Raw genomic sequence first — 21,335 nt, forward strand, 5'->3', positions numbered from 1 at the left:
GACAAGGACAAGCATCTGATAATCTGATTAAATATATTATGATGAAACAAGTGCTAATGGCTATCACTGTTTGTAAATAAAGGATACCCACATGAAGCATCCGTAATGGCAAAATTGTTCCTGTGTTAAGAAAACCACAAAGTGATTTTTCACTTTAACATTGATAATGAAAGACATTACATCCTGCCACATGCAATAGTTTATTCATTCTAAGAATGTCATATTATGAAGAGAAAATGCCTTTTTAAAAAGACATACTCCCAAAGTCCACTGTGAAAACAGATAAACCAGAATCTGCAGACTGAAAGAGACTATGGGCATAAGACCAAGTTTTTTTTGCTCTCCTGTGTTGACAGACATATAAGGTGTGCACAGTTACTGCTGGGAAAATTAACAAAAACATCTTTGGTTATATATGGACAGAGACAAAGAGCAATCTGCAGTGTTTCAGAAGGTTCCATTTTGACACATTCTGGGAAACAGATGGTGAAAGCCTCATAAGTCCAACAAATAGAACTAAAGATTTTTCAGGAAATGCTTTGTAATTACATACATCATTTCAATATTTAGATAATCTCCACTCAGAGCAGAGCATCAACAAAAAGTGTCTTAATTTCTATGTTCAGGTGAAAATTTGTATTTATTTATTTTTTCTAGTTTTCTGTTTAATTGCTTGGCACTTTGCATGTCATGCCTGAAGATATCAAACAGAAACTTATTAAACATGTTTAAAATTCTTACCCCTTTTTAGTTGCCATAGAAACCATAAGGTTTCAAAAGGTCAGACACTGTTGTTCCCTCTTTTTCTAGACAGGGGTAGGGCTGCAGAAATAGTGAAAACCACAAAAGAAATCTGCTTCTCCCTTGCACGATTTACTTTGCAATCTATTCATCCTCTTTATGTATACTTATGTAGTTTATGTATACATAGAGGAATGTGGGATAAGCCAAGCAGTGTTGTGTGCATGTGTGCAGAAATTTAAGCATTTATTTGTGTGGGCAGTGTTAACTTGTTATTAGTCTTCACTAAATATTTGATTTAACAAAGTTAAATTTAAACCAGTTGTGATAAGCTTTCTGTAGGTTGAAAATATCCACCAATAAATAAAGCACTAACAATTATTCAGGTAGTTTCCACCCACACCCTCTTTTTTCACCCAAGAGGATTATCATTTCAAAGATTAGGAGGTGAAATTCCTACTTCTCAGACGAGTCATAACTGAAATACGTGAAATCCCAAGAATTTTAAAAAAAGTATGACAGGGTTTTAATCGTTTACTCCAAGAAAAACTTTGATGCTGCAATATTCATGGTGAGAACACACTGAAAAAATTCAAGTAGCTCACCATTTTACCTTCAAATTCCCATGAAAGACTACAGGCCTGGAAAATTGTACTTAAGTCTACCTGGACAAGCAATCATTTCTTGCTCTTCTTGATCCATGTAGTGGATTATTTTTTCAGTCACTTGTAATTTCATTAACACTGGTTAAATCCAAGGTTTCAAGTGGTTGAAACAGGGATTATATGTAAAACAAATAATTATTGTCATGATCAGTCCCTTCCATGCTCTGTGTTTTCCATGTCTTTTGTTGTGTTCCATTCCAGAATTTCGTTTTGTCCTCACATTGATTGCTTATACCTGTCCCTCATTTCTAGTTTTGTGAATTTCATGTATTTAAACCCTGTTGTGTGCCTTGGTCATGGCTGTTCATTCTGTAGAGTTGAGCAGTAAGGAGGCATGTGCTGAGAGGAGCGAATCCAAAATCAGAGTCGTTTACACGGTCCAGGGTCATAGAGCCAACACGGAGAGTACGAGGAAACATGATTAAACAAAACAAACACACGAAGGCACACACAGGAAAGCAGGCTAGAACTAAGGCATGGGAAAACTCAGGGCTAGGAAACACGAAGGCAAAGATAAACACAAAGGCGCGGAGTACAAAGAAACAACCATAACACATTCAAACAGTCAAACATTAATTCAAACAATGAAACCATGAAACAATGAACAGTCATGACCAAGGCACAAAACAGGGTTTAAATAAATCAAATTCACAAAACTAGAAACAAGGGATAGCTGTAAGCAATCAATGTGAGGACAAAACGAAACTATGGAACAGAACAAACACAAGACATGGAAAACACGGAACATGGAAGGGACTGATCGTGACAACTGTACTCCAACAATTGCATCACAGTTGTGATTGACAAGTATTTAAATTCTAATTTATTTATATAGCACTTTTTACAACAGATGTTGTCACAAAGCAGCTTTACAAATGTCATGACATTTTTGTCATGGATATTACATGGTTTGCAGTGCTGTTGTATAGAAGTATGAGAAAAATCCACATGTGCTTTTAAAGTGTTTGTAGCAATCTTGTGTAATCTAATTTAAAGAATGCCAAATCTCTTTTCAGTAACAAACTCATTATATCCTCCATATGTCAACATGTCAGAAAATGCTTTTTCTACAATTAGTCAATTATGAGAGACTCGGCAACTGGCCAGTGATTAGCTGATGAGTTAAATCAGGTGTTTTCAATGAGGGAAAAACTCACTGTACACCAAAACACTAGTTCATAATGCAAGTGTAACCATTTGAGCCCACAAGGCTAACAATACATTATTTTTCATTTTTCATTTTTTTTAAATCTAATTATTTATATGAAAAAGTATTATGCTTAATAGATAACTGAAAATTTAATCCACTATTTAATGGCCATGTTGGGTGCCATTCTTACAGGCAGCTGTAAGTTTAGATTCATAATTCCTCTAACAAACATGTTAACAGCCATTTTAAAATGATTATTTCAACTGCTTTTTGTAGGAGTACAGCACATGTCTGATTGTCTTGCATGCACAGAAACTTCTCGGTGTCATGGTTATTTCTGTTCATAGTGTCCATCATGGATGGGACTTAGCGACATGCCGCAGGACATCATTTCATGCACCACTGCAGTCTGAGACTAATTTAAGGCCATAATTTTGTTGCAGAAGCGGGCTTTCATCAAAAGCCTCCACTCTCTCTCTTTTGATCTTTCCCCCAACCCTTTACAGAGAGGAGCTACACCGTGATATGACAGCCTCAATGGCATGCGCACAAACAGTAATCATCTTCTGTGGGTGTCAGTCCAGAGTCTGCCACCAATTTGTGCAGCCTATATACAGGTGGATGAAATATTAAATCCCACAGCATAATATGCTTCATGTGTTGTAACTGCAGCACAGTGCTTCCGTTACCCATATGAAAGACCTCTGTTAATTATGATAATTACACGGCAGACTGCTGGTTGACAGGCCGCCTCCTTGGCCACACTTTAATGCTCCAGCACAAGGCCATGAAGAGGCCTGAACGTGTTATATAAACCCACCCTGTCAGCATGGCAGTGAAATCACAAAGAGTGGGTCAGAGCAGAAGAATAAACAATAACTCACTGCCGGCACTGTAGCAGAACTTTTCTGCAGCATGTAATAGCAGTGAGATCTTTGCTTCCATGCTGATGCGAATGACAGACCGGGGGGAGGGCAATTCCACCTCCTTTAAATTTTTAAATCCTTTGCAAATCGTAGATATGAGTCATAGGTTCAGTCTACGTAGGTTGAGTCTCCCTAGAGAGGAGCTGTCCAGCAGTATGAGAGTACCAGATAAAGAAAGCATGTGCCATCTAGCTAAAGCTATTTAAGGCTGCAGTTGTTTCTATGATTTGTCTGTATTTGCTGTGTATGGTACAGAGATGGAAGCCTGAACTCACCCATTTGCTAGAGACTGCCCACACTTTTCAGAAGAGAAGAAAGTAGAAGTAAACAGGATGTTAAGAAGACAGGGAAGATCAATGTATGGTCAGTTATTGCAGGCAACAAGAGAACTGTCATTTTGAAATGTTTGCTATTTAAACACAAATCAGCTTTACTTGTTTTTTTTTTACATCTATGAATTGAATGGGGTAGAACTGATATTTCTACATGCAAATTGGATTTTACTTTGTATTGCTGTTATAGAGGCTTGCTTATAGATCAGTTGGTCAGTCATACAGAGCAGTCCTTGGTCAGTCATATAGAGCAGTCTGTTACTCTAAGCACTTTCTTCTTCAGGGAATATCATAAAGAAATGTGGCAGTCAAAAATATATATCAATTCAATATGGTGATGAGTTGGAGGCCTTTCTGGGTAAGCATATTAAGATAAACTAAATCTCTTTGCCATGGCCAGAGATGCTCTCATGGTATCACTCCAGTATTCTTTGTCTTCTGTCAGAGCTTTACACCAAGAAGCTGATTTCTCCCATAATCATACTGATAGATGTTTCACGCTTACAGTCCTCAACAAAAAGCAAGGTTTACTTGAAATGTTAATCATCTCTGTAAGTTGATCTAATTTAGAAAGGCTGTATCATGAATCACATGTTTGTCATTTCAATTGTGCTTGTGTAAGCCCAGACAAATACTGTCATATTTTTTTAAAACAGAACAGTCTATTCTGACTGTTGTGGTTTTAAAAAAAAATATGACAAATCATCAAATATGACAGATCATCAGCCTTTAGTAAATTTAAATTGTGTAGCTTTTTGCTGACATACAGACAATTCCTTCAGTAGGCTTAATGTCTTTTTGCTGTTTGATCATTAAATTTCAGTTTTCATTATGCAAATAAATTTTTGTTTGCTTATTTGTTTGTTTGTTTTTACTGCTTTTCAATGATCACAAGAAAGCCAGTGATCAAAAGAAAGTTCGTAGAAAGTTCACTGATAGCAGAATACTTCCAAAAAGATAACAGGGTCACATTAACTGTTTCAGCTTTACCTGGACATGTAGGAAAAAAGGGCAATATTGGACAGCTTCAATGTAAAAAACTTTTAAAAACCTTAAAGGAAGCTGCATGTCACGGTACGGCCCCTCCCCCCCAAACATCTCCCTGTGTGTGTGTGTGTGTGTGTGTTCCTCCATATGGCCATGCCCTCCCTGTGTTTCACACCTGCTCCTTATTGTGTATCGTTAGTATGCATGTATATAAGTCTTGTGTCTGAGTATAGGTGTTGTCGATGTTTAAACTTAGTTAGCCTGCTAACTATGTAGTCGTCTTTTGTGTCACAATAAACATTGGACCTGTGCAACACAACTCGTCCCTGCATCCTGCTTTATCTCCTCGTTTCACACCGCAAATTTAGGCCCACCCTAAAGTGGCTGCAGGTTCACTCGGTCCATCAGTTTATCTAGAAAACACACAAGACATAGATCACATTAACATAATGACAGAGGCATAGCTTCAAATTCAGTTACCTTTAATTAAAAAAATTCTAGAAGATCTGCAGAAAAATCTATCCTGACTGCAACTGGGCACTACCTTAAAATGGTTTTAAAGTATTAATAAAAAGTCATCATTGCCTGTTTCAGGTTTTACTATCTTGAGAAGCTGTCCATTCAATATGCCATGCTCTTACAGACACTGCAGACAACATAAAATGTATAAATCTGATGTATTTTAAGCCTGGTAACTCATTGTCATAAAATATGAAATTGTTGGGAAGCATTCGACTGCCTGAATGTCTGCTTGCCTTTTATTGATTTCAATTTGTGCCAGTTAAAGCCCACAGCATGTTGTGTCTACTCATGAACCAAACATGCTATCTTAACAAGCTGTGCAAGAAAATGTTAGAGAATTGTCTGGGTGTGGGTGTATATTGGATTATTACCTATATAAGGTCCAAGCTTGTAATTTATGTTAACTATGAATATGTTCCCCACAATGGGGATCAGTCCATTTCTAGATTAGGATATCACTGGGGCATTTCTAGATCACAAAGCCCATTTGGAGAGTGACACAGTCACTTCCAAATATAGCATCCTCACAACAAAATGCAGCTAACGAGAAGCTCCTTATAAGATTAAATGAATCCCAATGTCTCTTAAAATCTTCCTGTAAGATCTCTTTGTGCATCATGCCAGGGATCTAAACTGAGGTATTTTTTTATATTGACAAGTTTGTTTGTTTTTTGTAGCTTCAAGAACTTTCTAGAGAGAACAGTGTTGTGAAGTGGGCAAGGGAACTGAATATGGAGCAGCTGCTCACGGCAATATCCCCCTCAGCCATATTGTCTTCCATGCCAAGGCCCACTGAGACCTGTTCAGATAAAAAGCCCTTCAATTAGTAGAGAAATATTGATTGTGATGCTTTTTATGCAGCCATTGTTAAGCCAGACACGTAGTGAGAGCCCTAACAGATACCAGCATGGAGGGTTTGATTCTTTCAGAATCAGCAACAGCATCGCAATTTCCTCATAAGTACCCTAATTGATACACAGCTGTCGCTTTCCATTGGGTGACCGAGATGATCAGGGTTCAGCATTTGATTCTTGCAAGAGACAAAAAAACCCCCAGAAAAACGAAAGCTAATGTACTATTATCTTCATTTTATTTGGCTATTACATTTATATTATTATTAGATAAGGAAAACACTGCTAAAATTGCACTATATTCAATTAAATTTCAGCTATCCCATTCACTAGGACAACAGGTAAGTTGAGTACAAAGCTATATATAGACTATTGGTGTGAAGGTCTGTAGCAAATTGAGACAGTGAGGCTCCACTTTCTTAAAGGAGCATGTTAACTGATATATGAACCTCATTAGTCCCCTCAGGAGTCCTCAGTGACCCTGGCTTGCTCCTCCCTATGTCTGCTCCTTCAGCTTCACCTCTCTTCACTGCCCCCACAAGACCCTTCCCCAACACAACCTTCTCCATTTCTCCCCTCTCTGCCCATCAGTCTCAGCCTATTAAACAAGATGAATCTCTCTGATCTCCTGAAAGGCTTCAGATCCTGACAGATTACTAAGGTGCTCACTCTTCTCTGACTCCTCTATTTCTTTGTCATTTTTTTCTTCTCCCTCAGTCCCCTTGTCCAAATAAATGTCAGCTGTAGTTTCTGTCAGCAGGCTGATGGTGTATGATAAACTCCTGATTAATTTCTTCACATTTCTCTATTGTATTTGCATTCTAACAACAGTGGTGTGTATTTGCACAGATATCAAGGGAAAAGACGTAATAATAATATCAGGTACTGGATTTTTTAAAGTGTATTCCAGTACCTGGAATTGTCCTACAAGTCTGTGGATAATAAACTTCGCACTATCCAGGGCAAGGAGGTTATTGATATATAATTGAATTAAATACTGAAATTATTTATAGAGGCTACTTGCAACCTATTACAATTACAATGTAAATGTAGAATATGAATAAAAATACAAAAACATCACTTTTACCCCTAAATGCCTACTAAAAATCAATGAAATAATAAGTCGTAATCGTACTTATATTTTAAACTATGATGCTAATCACCCATTTACAATTATTTAAAGAATTTAAAATTTATTCCACAGAATGAAAATTACAGAAAATAATCAAATGAAAAGGAACAAAGACAATCACAAATGCTGACAAAATCTGACACTCTGTGCTTTCATTTGAGGTTTCAGGTTACAGTAGCTCTGAACTCTTAACCCAAGTTGTCTTTTGGTAGACCTGATTAAATCCTTGTAATACCTACATCCAGACTGATGCTGGTACCAATTCAATGTGAACTGGAGTTTTTTGCTGTTGTTGTTGTTGTTTTGTGCTGTTTTGCTACCTAAAATAGACTATTTGAGAAATGCATTATTTTCTTTTATCAGACTCATTAGCAATAGAAAAATTGGACACTTAATTGTTTTTTTTTCTTCTGATTTTATAATCATTATTTGTATTCAATTATTTTATGCTTATTTAATAACAATAAGCAGCATGCTTTAGTATGTGACCAGCTCTAGAATGTGAAAACTCGCTGACATAACATGCATTCCATGGCATGAAAGTCATTGCAGATATTTCCTCAGAGTGAATGTGCCCTTGCAGATATTTTCCCATTAGCGAAGGCAAGCAGGTCCGCTGAGTGTTAGCTAAGATTTGCGTTTGGAGTCAACAGATTCCAATTATAGATCTTTTCTGCCCTCTTTCCATTTTTTTTTAACATGAATTAAACTCAAGGGTGCACTATTCCATTCACAGCTACTACTGAAAGCAAACACATTTAGTTATTATTAAAAATCCTTTTCTGACACTGTACAACATTTTAGCAGAATCAGCCACGCAACTCTTTGGCATCATGATATTTACAGAATTAAAAAGTATCAAAAATTAAAGGGAGAATGAGCAATATCCTTGATGGTCAGCTCATAGGTCTGCAAAATAAACATATAAACCAAACAGAAAAAGTGATTAGATTAACAACGCTTGTAACTAGAACCAGCAAGATGTTATCAAATTCCACAAACACACTGTATTTCAGTATGTTATATAAACCCAGCAAACATGTGCAATTTCTAAATGCTTATCAGCTGCCACACATTCTCACATGGCACAGATGTTTCATTTGATGCTCAGCATGTTAGCTAGTATGTGCTGCAGCAAACAGAAGATTTTGGACAAACCTGATTTGCACTGGGGCTCTTAGATCTCTCTCTCTCTGGAGCCAGTGGCTTGGCAGATCCACCACAATGACTAATCATTTATCAGCACTTCTACCAGCTGCAGCCACGATGCTCAACAAAACCCAAATGAGTGATTTTCATATAATTTTCTTGTCCATCGCGGTGGCTGTGAGCAGTCAGAAAAGCTCTCCTTCCAGACATGGATCAGGGCATCAGTGAGTTCTTGGACAGTCTGTGGTGCTACTTGACAACATTGGATGCACTGAGACATGATGTCCCAGAGGTTCTCAATTGGATTCAGGTCTGGAGAATGTGAGGGTAAGTCAATAGCGTCAATGCTTTCATCATCCAGAAACTGTCTACACACTCTGGCTACATGATGGCAGGCATAGTCCTGCACGAAGAGGTACCCACTGCTCATTGTAAGGTCTGCCAGTGGAGCTGAGAATTTTATTCTGGTACCTAACAACAGTCAGGGTACTGTTGGCTATCAAGTGGAGGTTTGTGCAACCCTCCAAGGATATGCCTCCCCTGACCATTACTGACCCAGCACCAAACTTGTCATGCTGAATGATGTAGCGGGCAGCATAACATTCACCATGACATCCCCAGACTCTTTCATGTCTGTCACATGTGCTCAGTGTGAATCTGATGTGATCTATGAAGAGAATGGGGCACAAATGGTGGACCTACTTAGTACAAATGCCAATTGATCTGCATGTTGCTGAGCTGTGAGCACAGGTCCCACTAGAGGACATCTGGCACTCATGCCACCTTCATGGAGTCAGTTTCTGACAGTTTGGTCAGAATCATGCTGGGAGTCATTTTGTAGGGCTATAGCAAAACTGTTTCTCCTTACACAAGGGAACATATACCTATCCAGCTCCTGGGTTGATGCCCTGTTATAGTCCTGTCCAGGTTTCCTCATGGAATCACCCATGTCTTCGTATCTCCTCCATGCTCTTCAGACTGAGCTGGGAGATATAGCAAACATCCTTGCATCAGCACATACTGGAACGTGCTGCAGGTACTGCGTAATGCTACCAGTAGTGACAAGGGTACTAGCAAAATGCAAAACTATAGTACTGTAGAGAAGAATCAAGGAGGGATAAGGAGAGAGCAATTGTCTGTGGCCACAACCTGCAAAACCTTTCCCTTCTGGGGGGGGTCTCTTGCTGTTGCTTCTACAGTGCACCTGTTGTCACTTTCATTTGCACCAAACCAGGTGAAATTGATTCAGAATTACATGTGCTTCCTAACTGGACAGTTTGATATGCTTGAAGGCTAATTGAATTGTTATACTGTGATGACTAAGTGTTCCCTTAATTTTTTTCAGCCGTGTATTTTAGAGGTGATCTAGAACACAGCAGTTTAAACTGTTCAAAATCAGGAAACTACTGCAAATTCATGTATGTTTTACTGCATGTGAACGTCAGGCTTAAAGTGCACAGAAGTGTATCTGCTGCAGTTTCTGAACAAAACAATAGCAGAGTGTAGTTGATTCACAAATATTTTTGCTCCTGCCAATCGCTTCAAACTGGGAAGAAAGAAAAAAATGATTTTCTCTCTCTAAATTTGACAAATCAATTGAGTTATTCATTAAAACCAGGGCCTTAGTTCTTTTGCACTGAAACACCCATATATTTGTAGAAAATAGATGCTTGTCCCCATGTGAAGAAATATTTTGAAGACAATAGCCTGTGGGACTACAGCAAAAAATGTAGCAATAGTGCCCTTCATTGATGTGCCCATCAAGCTTTCAACTAGGTCATGATACAGTTACAAAATTATTTTTCAGTTTCTATAATGGATAAGTGGTAAACATTCATGGTATTGACAAGCCAGACAACACCCAGTGCATGAGCCGTCACCACAAAAACATGCAGTTAGACTCCTAAATGAAGGCCATTTACACAGCACTTCTACATTGCAGATTCCATCTTCACAAACTTTGAAACATTCAACCCTTACATACACGCAAAACAAGAAGCCATGATGCTGCATTTGTCATTTGCAAACAATAACCAAATCTACCAATCTAGGTAAAACCTGTATCCACTGGCTTTTGGAAAATTATTTTTAAAATACCATGTTTCCTCAAATAATTTTTTTACACACAATGGCAGCATGTCACTCAGTTTACATATCAGGATTTCAGGCTGATGTGCACCGTTATATTGGATTACACTTTTTGTGTATGTGGCAGAGCTCAGTGCAGGGTTCCTACCACAGCAGTGCAGATTTCTGGGAATGCAGCATGACTGCCTCTGGAGCTTCCTGTCAGTCAGATGGAGAAAGAATATTTGATACTATTGTGGTTGTGGTGGTGTAGGGGTGCAGGTGGGGGGACACTTTCGATCTTTCACAGCATTCCACCTTTAGCCACAGATTTGCAAACAGGCTCTTCCAATCTCTCTCCTAATCTTTACCATAATGAATAAAATGAGAAAGCTAACCTCGAATCAGTAGCAGATAATGTGTGCATGTGTGCTGGAGCCACCGTGCAGCTGCCCAGGAGGAGGCAACATAGAGAAAAATGGTGCAAGGGGAGAACAGAATGGATGTTGCCCCACAGGAGGAGCTCAGGGGAACAGCTACTGCAAACCACATGAATAAAGATTATTAAAGCTCTAACCTTGGTGAGTGGGAAAGCTCAGAACCCAACATTAATAATAAGATTCGGCCTGTTGTATACTGTCTGTATTAAAAGAGTTAATGGAATTGATCATTTGTTTTACAAATGTGGATTTGTTTTACAATATGCAGCAATAAATATTGATACTGGATGTAAGATGCAGAAATACGATAACCTTCTACCCAAGCTATAGATTGAGAATTAACCCCATCAAGACTTGTGATGTCCTGAATTTGTCTACCTAAGATGACTGAAATTATCTGTCTTGAATTTATATGTACATATGTTTTTGGTCTATAGGATCATAACTCTGTGGAGTAACCAAAAACTAGTCAATTAAAAGTATTGTTACTTTAAAATAATTATTACTCAAATAGAAGTAAAAGTAGTGATTTAAAATATTACTTAAGTAAATATAAGAAATGATTTAGTAAAAAAAATATTACTTAGGTAGAGTTACTTAATTTAACAAACTAGGCTGCAACTTATTTTTTTGTTTAACTATTTAAACCACAAACTAAGATAAGAGGACCTGCATCACAGTGGATTTGGTAATCACTTTGTGATTAGTATAATTTACGATATATATTCTAGAGCTCTTGCCCAAGGTTACTAATTAGGAAATGTTTTCTTTTGAAAGAATGACTTAGCTTGGAATATGCATTGCTGGATGCCTTGACTTAGTTTAGCTGCTGCGTTATTATTTTTTCAGTAACAGTTTGCTCAAACAGTTACTTAAGTAAATGTAATGGAGTACAGATAGGATGTTACTACCCACTTCAGCATAAGATCATTTTGGGGGTTAAATAGGTCATAATTGCTAAACAGGCTTCCGGTAAGACTTCCAATGAGTTACTATATTACAGTTTCAAAGGAACAGAAAACAATCAACTGGCACTGATACATTTTGACAAGCTTCTACTATGCTTTAAAATGTTTCCAGGAAGAGCTATCTAAACTAAACCTGATAGAAATTTATGCACTTTACTGCTTAGGTCTCAGGACCAAACAAAAAATTCATATTCTAATTCACATAAAAATATATAGAAAAGATACTATTCAAAGACCACCTTCTTCACTCATCAGTCCTATAAAGGTTACATGTGGGATATGAGATTTCCTGTAAATAAGTTAACAGTCATGGTGCATTTGAGTCCAGGGTAAGTACAGAGATTAAGTTTAGGAATTTGGACTAATGCAGCACATATATTCCTAGTGTAACCATCATCACATGTCCCTTAATAGTGAGGGGATGCTTCTGTGTTCTAGGATAGATCCCGAATGCCTCTTTTGTTTTTAAAACCCTGATTTGTTCTGCCATGCTACATGGCATACATGTTAAAGGAAGCTGGTGTTGGGAAGGTCTCAGCAAGGCCAGGTTTATACACAAAGTATAGGTACAAGAGGAGCAGCTCATGTTCCCTCTGACAGTAAAGATAGCCATTTCCTTTCCACTGCACCTTTTAAAGTGCCTTCATTAATGAACAATTAGATAAATAAATAGATTAAAAAGATCACCACAGCAGCTACACAGTATCCAGCTTAAAGATTTCCAAAATAAATCAATCACTTCAGAAATGTTTTGTAGTTTTATTGTGGCAATAATAGTAATTGTTGTTGTGAAGATCATTTTGATATAAGCACTTTTAAAAATTTACATGAATCATGGTTTGATGAGCGATTGAGATTGAAAGACACTGTTTTTGTAATGGAGGAGGGGTGATGAGTGAACACATTTACGAAGTGCCTGTGCCTCGGATGTTACGCAGAACAGAACTAATTAGGGATGCCATAAAGAACGTGACTAATAGAATATAATCAATAAGAGACTTAAACATACAAACAAGAGCAGAACAAAGGACAGACAAAAATAAACGGGCTAACAAGGAGAGAGTGCGAGATCCGGGCAAAAAGGGGCGTGAACACTTAGGGAAGACTAACGGACAATAACGATGATAAATATAACTAGAACTAAAGGGGGAATACACAGAACTGGGTTACTTATGATTGACCAACAAAAACACAGGTAAATGGAACTAAAAAGGAAAGCCAGGCAAAACGTGCGTTCATTAACATAGGAAAAGAAACCTAAGCGAACCAAGAGGAGAACACCAAACGGTAAGCGATAGCGGAATACGTTTGACGAATACTCACAGGAAACGCAACGTAGACTAAAGCACACGGAGAAAGTATTACAGATGAGGGAACAGCAGAGAACTGGCGAACATGAATAAGGAAAGTAACATAGATAGAGCGGGTAACGAAACATGGAGCAAGAGAAGAAATTACATAGGAACACGGGGGACAAGGACCGAGAACCAAGATCAAACATGATATTACTAAACACAATGACCGACAAACAAAAGACTTAGAAACAAGGTTTAAATAGGACTACAGTTAGGGACAAACTCAGAACAGCTGGAGACAAAGGGGAGGAGACAGGGAACCATGGAGACAGACGAAAACTGGAAAACACGGAAGTGACTAGGTTGCCAGGGAAACGGGGAATGCTCCGGTCTGCAGGCGTGACAGTTTTGATTGTTTCAAAACATCAATGGTTTACTGCAGCATGTCAAAAAAAAAGAATGTCAGTGGTTATATATTATTTACAGCCTGATTTTCTCATCTCTAATTATCAAATGCCAAACTTCATCTTCTTTTTCCTCAGGACGACAGTGAGGCTCTTCAGGCAACACGGCACAGCTTCTACATGAGCTATTTCCCTTGCAGCGTAACCCAATATTGGCCCAAATGTGAAATTCAGAGGTGCTGGAAACAGCCAAATGTCTGACAAGGCCACTTCCAATTTCAACGATATAGGACCTGCAGATACAAAGGCAAAACAATTCACAATCTCAAAGTAGAGAGGAAAAAAGGGCCCCTTTATTCAAATGCCTGCCATCTTGGATTCTGAGAAAAATAGAGACAGCAAAGACAGAGACACTATTTATTTGAATAGAAAGGTACCCTTTGCTGATTATGTTTTTCAAAGGATAATCTATTTTAATCTATCATCTTTTCTGGAAATTCATGTTTTAAGTAAGAGAGGCTTATTTTTATGGTATCTCAAGCGAGGTCAGTGACATTTGATGTTGATCAGAAATGCCTCTGCCTTTTGTGTTCATTCAGGTTTAGAATGGGGTCAGGGAATCATGTCAATGTGTCTCTCAATTTAATTCTATTAACCATAGGTTGAAGCTTCAAATTAAAATGCAAATTGCCTGCAGGAAAGAAAACATGTGTGGAGGGGGTAGCAAGATAAGGACCAATTCTCATACATATTATTTCTATTAGCTCTTCAATAGTAAAAAAGGACCTCGTCCTGTGGCAAGTGAAAGAGTGTTTAAAGACGAAGCACTACAGATTGCACTAGTCTTTCATTTTGCTCCATACAGTGATGTTTTCCTTAAAACTAAAGAAAAGTGAATATTTAAAAGCCTCATCTTTGAATTCACAAAAGAGGCTGCTGTGCTTCAGTTTCCACCTCCACTTGATTTTTTTAGGTACAGATATCATGTAAATGTAAATGTCTATCACAGTCCAAATAGAGATAACTGAGAACGATGTATTCATGTACACTGAATGTTCTAAGAAGTCCTGTGTTGAGTCATATCAGTGTGGGAACTGATTGTCTGCTATATTAACTCAGTGAATGACTCATTCTTATTTCAAGACTGTTGCTTCATAAAAGTCAACTATGTCAAGCTACTGAGAAAGATCAGACAATTCTTTTAATTAAGGTCACTGAACAGAAGAAGACAGTCTCAATTTGTAATTAAATAGGCCACAGGAGAACAGACAACACTGAAAATGCAGCATATATGGGCAAATTGTAAACTAGCACATAGCCGGTCCTCCTTTAAAAAAAAAAACAATAATTAAGCAAACAGAGAAAATTAGATGAAAGGTGTTTGTGGGCTGGAGAGATTGTGTACTTTGCATTATGAAATGGAAAATTAAAAATCAGTCTGTGTGGATTTCGTGAGCTGAGCTAATGCTACGATGGACCATGTAATGGAAAACTTTTACCTTCAAGCTAGTGAGTTCAAAGCTACCAATTGATGACCCCTGTCACTGACCTCTGGTCAGTGTGGACCAAGTTTTTTGAATCAAGATATGCACAGCTGACTGCAGTTTGGAGAGAAAGTCCTAATATTTGCAAAAGGAGGAACATGCCATTATGATCTTGAATGCAATGTTCTCTGATGTGTGTATTGTCAATATTTATCTTTTCCTAATTGTACCATAATTATTTCATAATATGAAATTCAAGCAAACCTCTAATCTGAATTTGCTATTTACATTACCAGTGGTGATTTATGTGGCAGTTTGACAAGTTAACAAAATATTCAGCACTAAATATTTTAAGGTATGCAATTCAAAATGGCATTTCATAGGGAAGCTTCTATCTGTTAATGGTGAAATACTTCAATGGCAACTGCTTTTATATTGAACATTACCAGCAGAGGTGCAAAAAGCATGCTTGCCTAAGCAGGTCTCCATTGAGTATACCAACTCCCCCATGTCCACCACACTTTTTGTTTCTGGCTCCTCTGTATTATGCTCCTTTTATGTTTGAATCATGCTGATAGCAGCTTCTTGTCAAGTTCTGCTGTTATTGTGTCGGCACATTTTTTGAATCACATAAAAAGGCCAGAGGAGGATAGGGCCCCCCCACTTTGAGTCTTATTTCCTCTCAAGGTGTCTTCCTCATGCTCTAGGGACTTTTTCCTTGCCACTGTTGCCTTGGTTTGCTCACTGGGGGCTTGCGCTCTGACATTTGCAAAGCTGCTTTGTGACATCTGTTGTAAAAAATGCTATATAAATACATTTGATTTGATTTGATATGCTGCAGGAGGGTTTAACAGAGGCTGGAAACAGAGGGTTGTTTCTCTGCAGCAATGCTATTTCTCCATCATACTGCCCATCTTTTGACACACCTCTCACTGATGCCCCCATTACCATTTTTGAGGCAGTAACCTTTTTCACTCCTATCAGAAGAACATGGGGGGATAGTACAGTATAATCTCCATCCCTTCAGCCCCCACAAGGATGATTAGAACTCCTCCTTGGGACATTCGAAGTGATAGTAGCCATGTGTCAGGTGCATGTATGCGGATGAGGACGCAGGCAGGCCAAGCCGGTGCATGTGGGAATGAATATAGGTCAATTCAGACCCTGCGGCTTCTTCTCCCATCTGGGCCCACGTACCAAAGACTTTTGCGCAGATGACACACTTCGTGTGTGGAGAGCAGATCAAAGGCCAATACACCCTGCTAGATGTGCTCATGCTCATGGCTGATGCATAGCAGACCTGCTTGTCGATGTATTATGAAATAACAAGTGACCAATCAGCAGAGCCTGATGGAGCTGTTGTGTAACTTATGAAAAAAAACACCTAATCAGAAAAATTAACACCCAGAGGGACTGAACAGCTGGTTGTAGATTTCACCTAGCAGTATTATCTCCTATTGAACAGAGATTTCGGGCTCATTGTATGATTTTTCACATCACATTTCTCATTAATAGGCATTCAAATTGCTTTTTATTCTTCTAGTGCAATTATCTGAGCTTGGATACTTGTCCCTGGATGGCTCTATAATACTTGAAAAATTAACATGACAGCATGTCTTGACAGCATTGATAATGTATGTTGCTTAGTATGAATTCCTGATGGGAAGTACCAAATAGAAAAGCTCATCACAATTTCCTTGCAAATAATTCCAAAAGAGCACATATTGGAAATTTGAAATTCTGCTCTTTCAGTATAAGAGTCCCTCCAGTGTGGAGACAACTGGCAAGTGATAGAAATTTTTTTTACAGTTTGCTTGGTGGTTTGTCTGTGGTCAAAGCTCTCCACTGTTTGAACTCTAAGAACATGTCCCACTGTCGACGACCCAGCAATTTTCTCTGAGAGGTCATTTAGGGCAAATGACTGTCATTGACCCGGAGGACATCAAAAGGCAAATTTTGCTTTCCTCTGGGCCGCCATCTGCTATCGATCTGTCCTTCCATCTGACACTAGTGTGTTCCCAAAAGGTCTCTAGAGTCAAAGGTTCTTTTTACCCCTAGGAAATAGAAAGCAAGAGACTTTTAATACAATATATTCCTACTAATCCCACTAACTAAAGCTCCAAAGAAATGTGCTTTTCTTCATACTATAAGCACAAATTAACTTCATACTATAAGCACAAATTAAAACCAAACACACTTTACCATAATATTTAAATTCCCATGAACAGCAGTATGTAGTAATGTATCTTGAATTTATTTGCTTCAGACTAGAGACTATACCCACTTTGATTCAAATAACCTTTTTTTGTCCTCTGTAGAAATATGGTGCATATCATTAAGACGGTCTTTAATTGATGCATCTGTTTTGATGGGCTGAAATGCATCTCCTGTGTCTAACTTGACAAATTCATTGGTCTATCTCTAGCCATATTACAGACTTCAACAAAGCTGGCCCGAGCACTGCAGGGTGCGGGGCAGGACGCACAGACTATATTGAAACACGTTTATTAACATAAAACATATATGACACAGGTGGCACTCAGAGTAAATATGACTATACTTTTAACATTAAACAGAGACGTATACACATTAACGGGAACTACACAATCCGACGTTACTGCTACAGAGCTAGGCGTTAACACACATGTAGGGACAATGACCAACAAAGGGAGCACACACGGACAGGGGTTTAAATAGACACATTAACACTTAACAATAAACCCTGTGCATGTGTATGCAATCCCAAAGGGGTGTGGTTACAAAACAGATATTCACAGTACATATGTGGATCCTCCTGCACCCGGCAGGCCTTACCATGTGACTTATGGGGGAGGAGCAGTCCGTGACACAGACATGAGTATGCATGCTGGATATTTGATGTTAATCACGACTCTGAGGAAAGTGGAAAAGAAACACTAGCGTTCATTATATTGTCATTAGGCAAATAATGTGTTTCAGTAAATGCTAATAGTTCTGCCAAAAATATTAATAAAAATGGCAATGATTTGAGTTGTTTTTATGGTTGTAGAGTACTTTACATTACATTTTCAGCTTTTGGAAAACATTTTTTGAATAATTTACATGCATTTATCAATAGACAGCATGAATGCGCCCTGAGAAATTATCCCATGATCTTGGTGTTGTTACCATCTGGCTCTACCTGCTCTGTCAGGTGATATAATTGTAGTTCATGTCTCAATATGTTAAGAGGACCTTTTTGTCCAAGAATAATTGTTTAACTTCCACTTTACAGAGAATTGAGAATTAATAACAATAAAAGAAAAGATTTATAGTACAGTTGATTTAAAGAGAATTATCAATTTTAGGAATCCTAGAGACAATCCTTGCCTACTTTGGATTAGGTCATTACCTAACTGACTGGAGCAACTTTGGGGGAAAGCCAAAATATAATCTGTGGCATCAAATACACAAGCCAGTCAGTAGAACTGAAATGCCATTTCCAGTTATTGTCCTTGGGAGGTACTGGAAGGTCATCTTACATTTACACTAAGATCTCCAATCTATCTTTGGTCTGTCTTTGTTTCATTAAGCCTGTTTGTCTCTATTTGCAAAATACTGCTTACATTTTATATTTTTACTAAGCAAATATTGTGTCATTATATTGTATCATATATATTATATACACTCTCAAACCATTTCACTGTGAGTTATACTGTGCATGACTATGTATGTGACAAATAAACCAAACTTGAAACTTGAACTTGAACTTGAATTTAAGGCAATAATGTAGCATTAAAGACAAAGTTTTTCTGTAAAAAAAAAAAGGTCTATGTTAGGTTGAGGAGATCACAAAGAAAATGTTGGAGAATATGACAAATGCTGAGGCGAGAGGGTCTTGAAAGACTTGTTCTCTTTGCCCTTTCGCTTGAGAATGAGAAAATGGAAATAGGAGATCAACATTTATCAATATTCTGGCCACATAGACATCCAACCCTCAGACTGTTAAAGTGGCAGTCTTGCTTCACTTAACAATTATAAATAAAATCAAAGAGACAGGTTCTGAAAACTGGCCTGTTTACATTTTAACTCAAATTGCCAGCATTGGGATGAAAGAAGCTGTGTATATATTAACTTTAAATAGCATTTTAGTAGTAATTACTCAAAATGAGTCACCCTACCAGTTAACAATTTATGATAATAATGTTACATGCTCCTTAGCCAAGAGCACCAGGAAGGGCAAACAACAGAAAGTCATGCAGGAATAAGGTATTTTATTGACCATAATGTTGTTTTAAACTGTGTAAGTATGTAATGATGAGCAGTAAGGGGGCGGACGCAAGTGCAGAGAAGAACGAGATTTATTATGAGCAAATCCAGAATCAGAGTCGTTGTAGCAGTCCAGGGTCATAGAGCCCACACAGAGTATGTGGATACATGATCAAACAAATAAAACACACAAATGCAAACAGGGAAAGCAAGCTATAACAAAGGCTAGGAAACAGGAAGGCTAGCATAAACACAAAGGCACGGAGTGCAAACTTAAATGCATGCATATACGGGCTTTCAAAAACATTAACCAAACACATAAACACATAAATGCAATGAGGTAAACACAATGACCAGCCAAGACACAGGGCACACAACAGGGTTTAAATACCTTAACTTAACAAGGTAGAAATGAGGGAAAGGTGTGAGCAATCAAATGAGGGCATGGAATTAAAATACACAAGATAGGGAAAACATGGAACATGAAAGCTGGGAGGGACTAATCATGACAAAGTGAAGTGTCTCTAATATTAATTATTAATTAATATTAAGAAATTAAAATGTCTTGAGAGGAAAAAATAAACATATGCATTATTATTCACTCATGTAATTCCAAGAGCATTATGCAGATAGTGTTTTGGAAGTTCTTGAAGATGTTCACATGTAATGGAATACTGAAAGAAAGTGCTTCATTGAACCCCTATTCAGATGATCTTTGATGGAGCACCTAGGGAGAAAAAAGAATGAAAATTTTATTTCACAAATCCAGCAGAGCACAGTCCTTCTTTAATCAAAGTGATAGCAGATCCTCCTCAGCCTAGAATAACAGTGTGGCATGGCTAAGGCCAGACCCTGTAAAAAAAGATGGATTTGGTTCCCTTTTCCAGAGGACGTATTTCATCAGAGGGACTACTTGCCTGTTTGCATGCTTACACATGGCATGTGTGTGTCTTTATTACAATTTTTCCCTGAGAGAACGTGGCACTGCAGTTAGTTCATTTTTCATTGATAAATATTGCACTTGGCTTGGGGCAAAAGCTTCGAACAGAAGTGAATAATGGTACACATATGGCAGCATGTGCTCCTCTAGGTATCAGCAAACATATTAAGCTTGGTTGAGGGCTACAGGAACAGAAGATGCTTGGCAGTGCCCATCTGTATCTTAAGACTGCCATCTCATGCCCAGTAATAAGGGTAGATATAATTTATAATGCTTATTTGAAGTTGCTTGCTGCCACACCACCTTGGCAGGTAGAATTCAATGCTGTGTTATTCTCAGTGTATATTTTAGAATGGAAGGAGCCAATAGGTTCTCAAGGTGGCACATTTGGAAAAGTGCAAATGTACAAATGATGGGAGGTTATAGGTAGGGCGGGATAGGATTTACCTGTCATTTCATAATACACACATAATGCACACATAATTAAATTTTTTGGAGGCAAAATATTTGTTTATGTTGTGTCAATGATAACAGCTGATGTCTGAGTGACACTAACATAAATTGGTTATTTTGTACATCTGAATCTGCTAATGATTCAGATTATTTATAGAATGGTACATATGGGAGCAGATTTGGTAGTACTGTACTGGTAGTAATACTGTTATATAATAATAATAATAATAATAAGAAGAAGAAGAAGAAGAAGAAGAAGAAGAAGAAGAAGAAGAAGAAGAAGAAGAAGAATAGTATACTAGTATAATAATTATATTAGTAAAACTCTGAAACCGCATCCCAAGACTTTTTTTTAGATGACAGATTTCACAAGGAACACAAATCAGCCCGTCCACTGATATAAACACCATAACATTCATCAATGTGCAGTCACTTATTAACATATCAATTTTGGATCTTTAATCCTTTTTCCATTTGATTAGCTGCTGTTCTCTCAACAAGCAGCACTTATTAATAAAGTCCTGACATTTCCATTGGGGAAAAAAGACAAGAAGAAGCCCACAAAATGTCATTGTATATGCTAGTCCAGTATATTTCAAGTG

The sequence above is a fragment of the Electrophorus electricus genome, chromosome 16, assembly GCF_041902795.1.
Source record: "Electrophorus electricus isolate QZ-2024a chromosome 16, ASM4190279v1, whole genome shotgun sequence".
In the NCBI taxonomy this organism is placed as follows: domain Eukaryota; kingdom Metazoa; phylum Chordata; class Actinopteri; order Gymnotiformes; family Gymnotidae; genus Electrophorus; species Electrophorus electricus.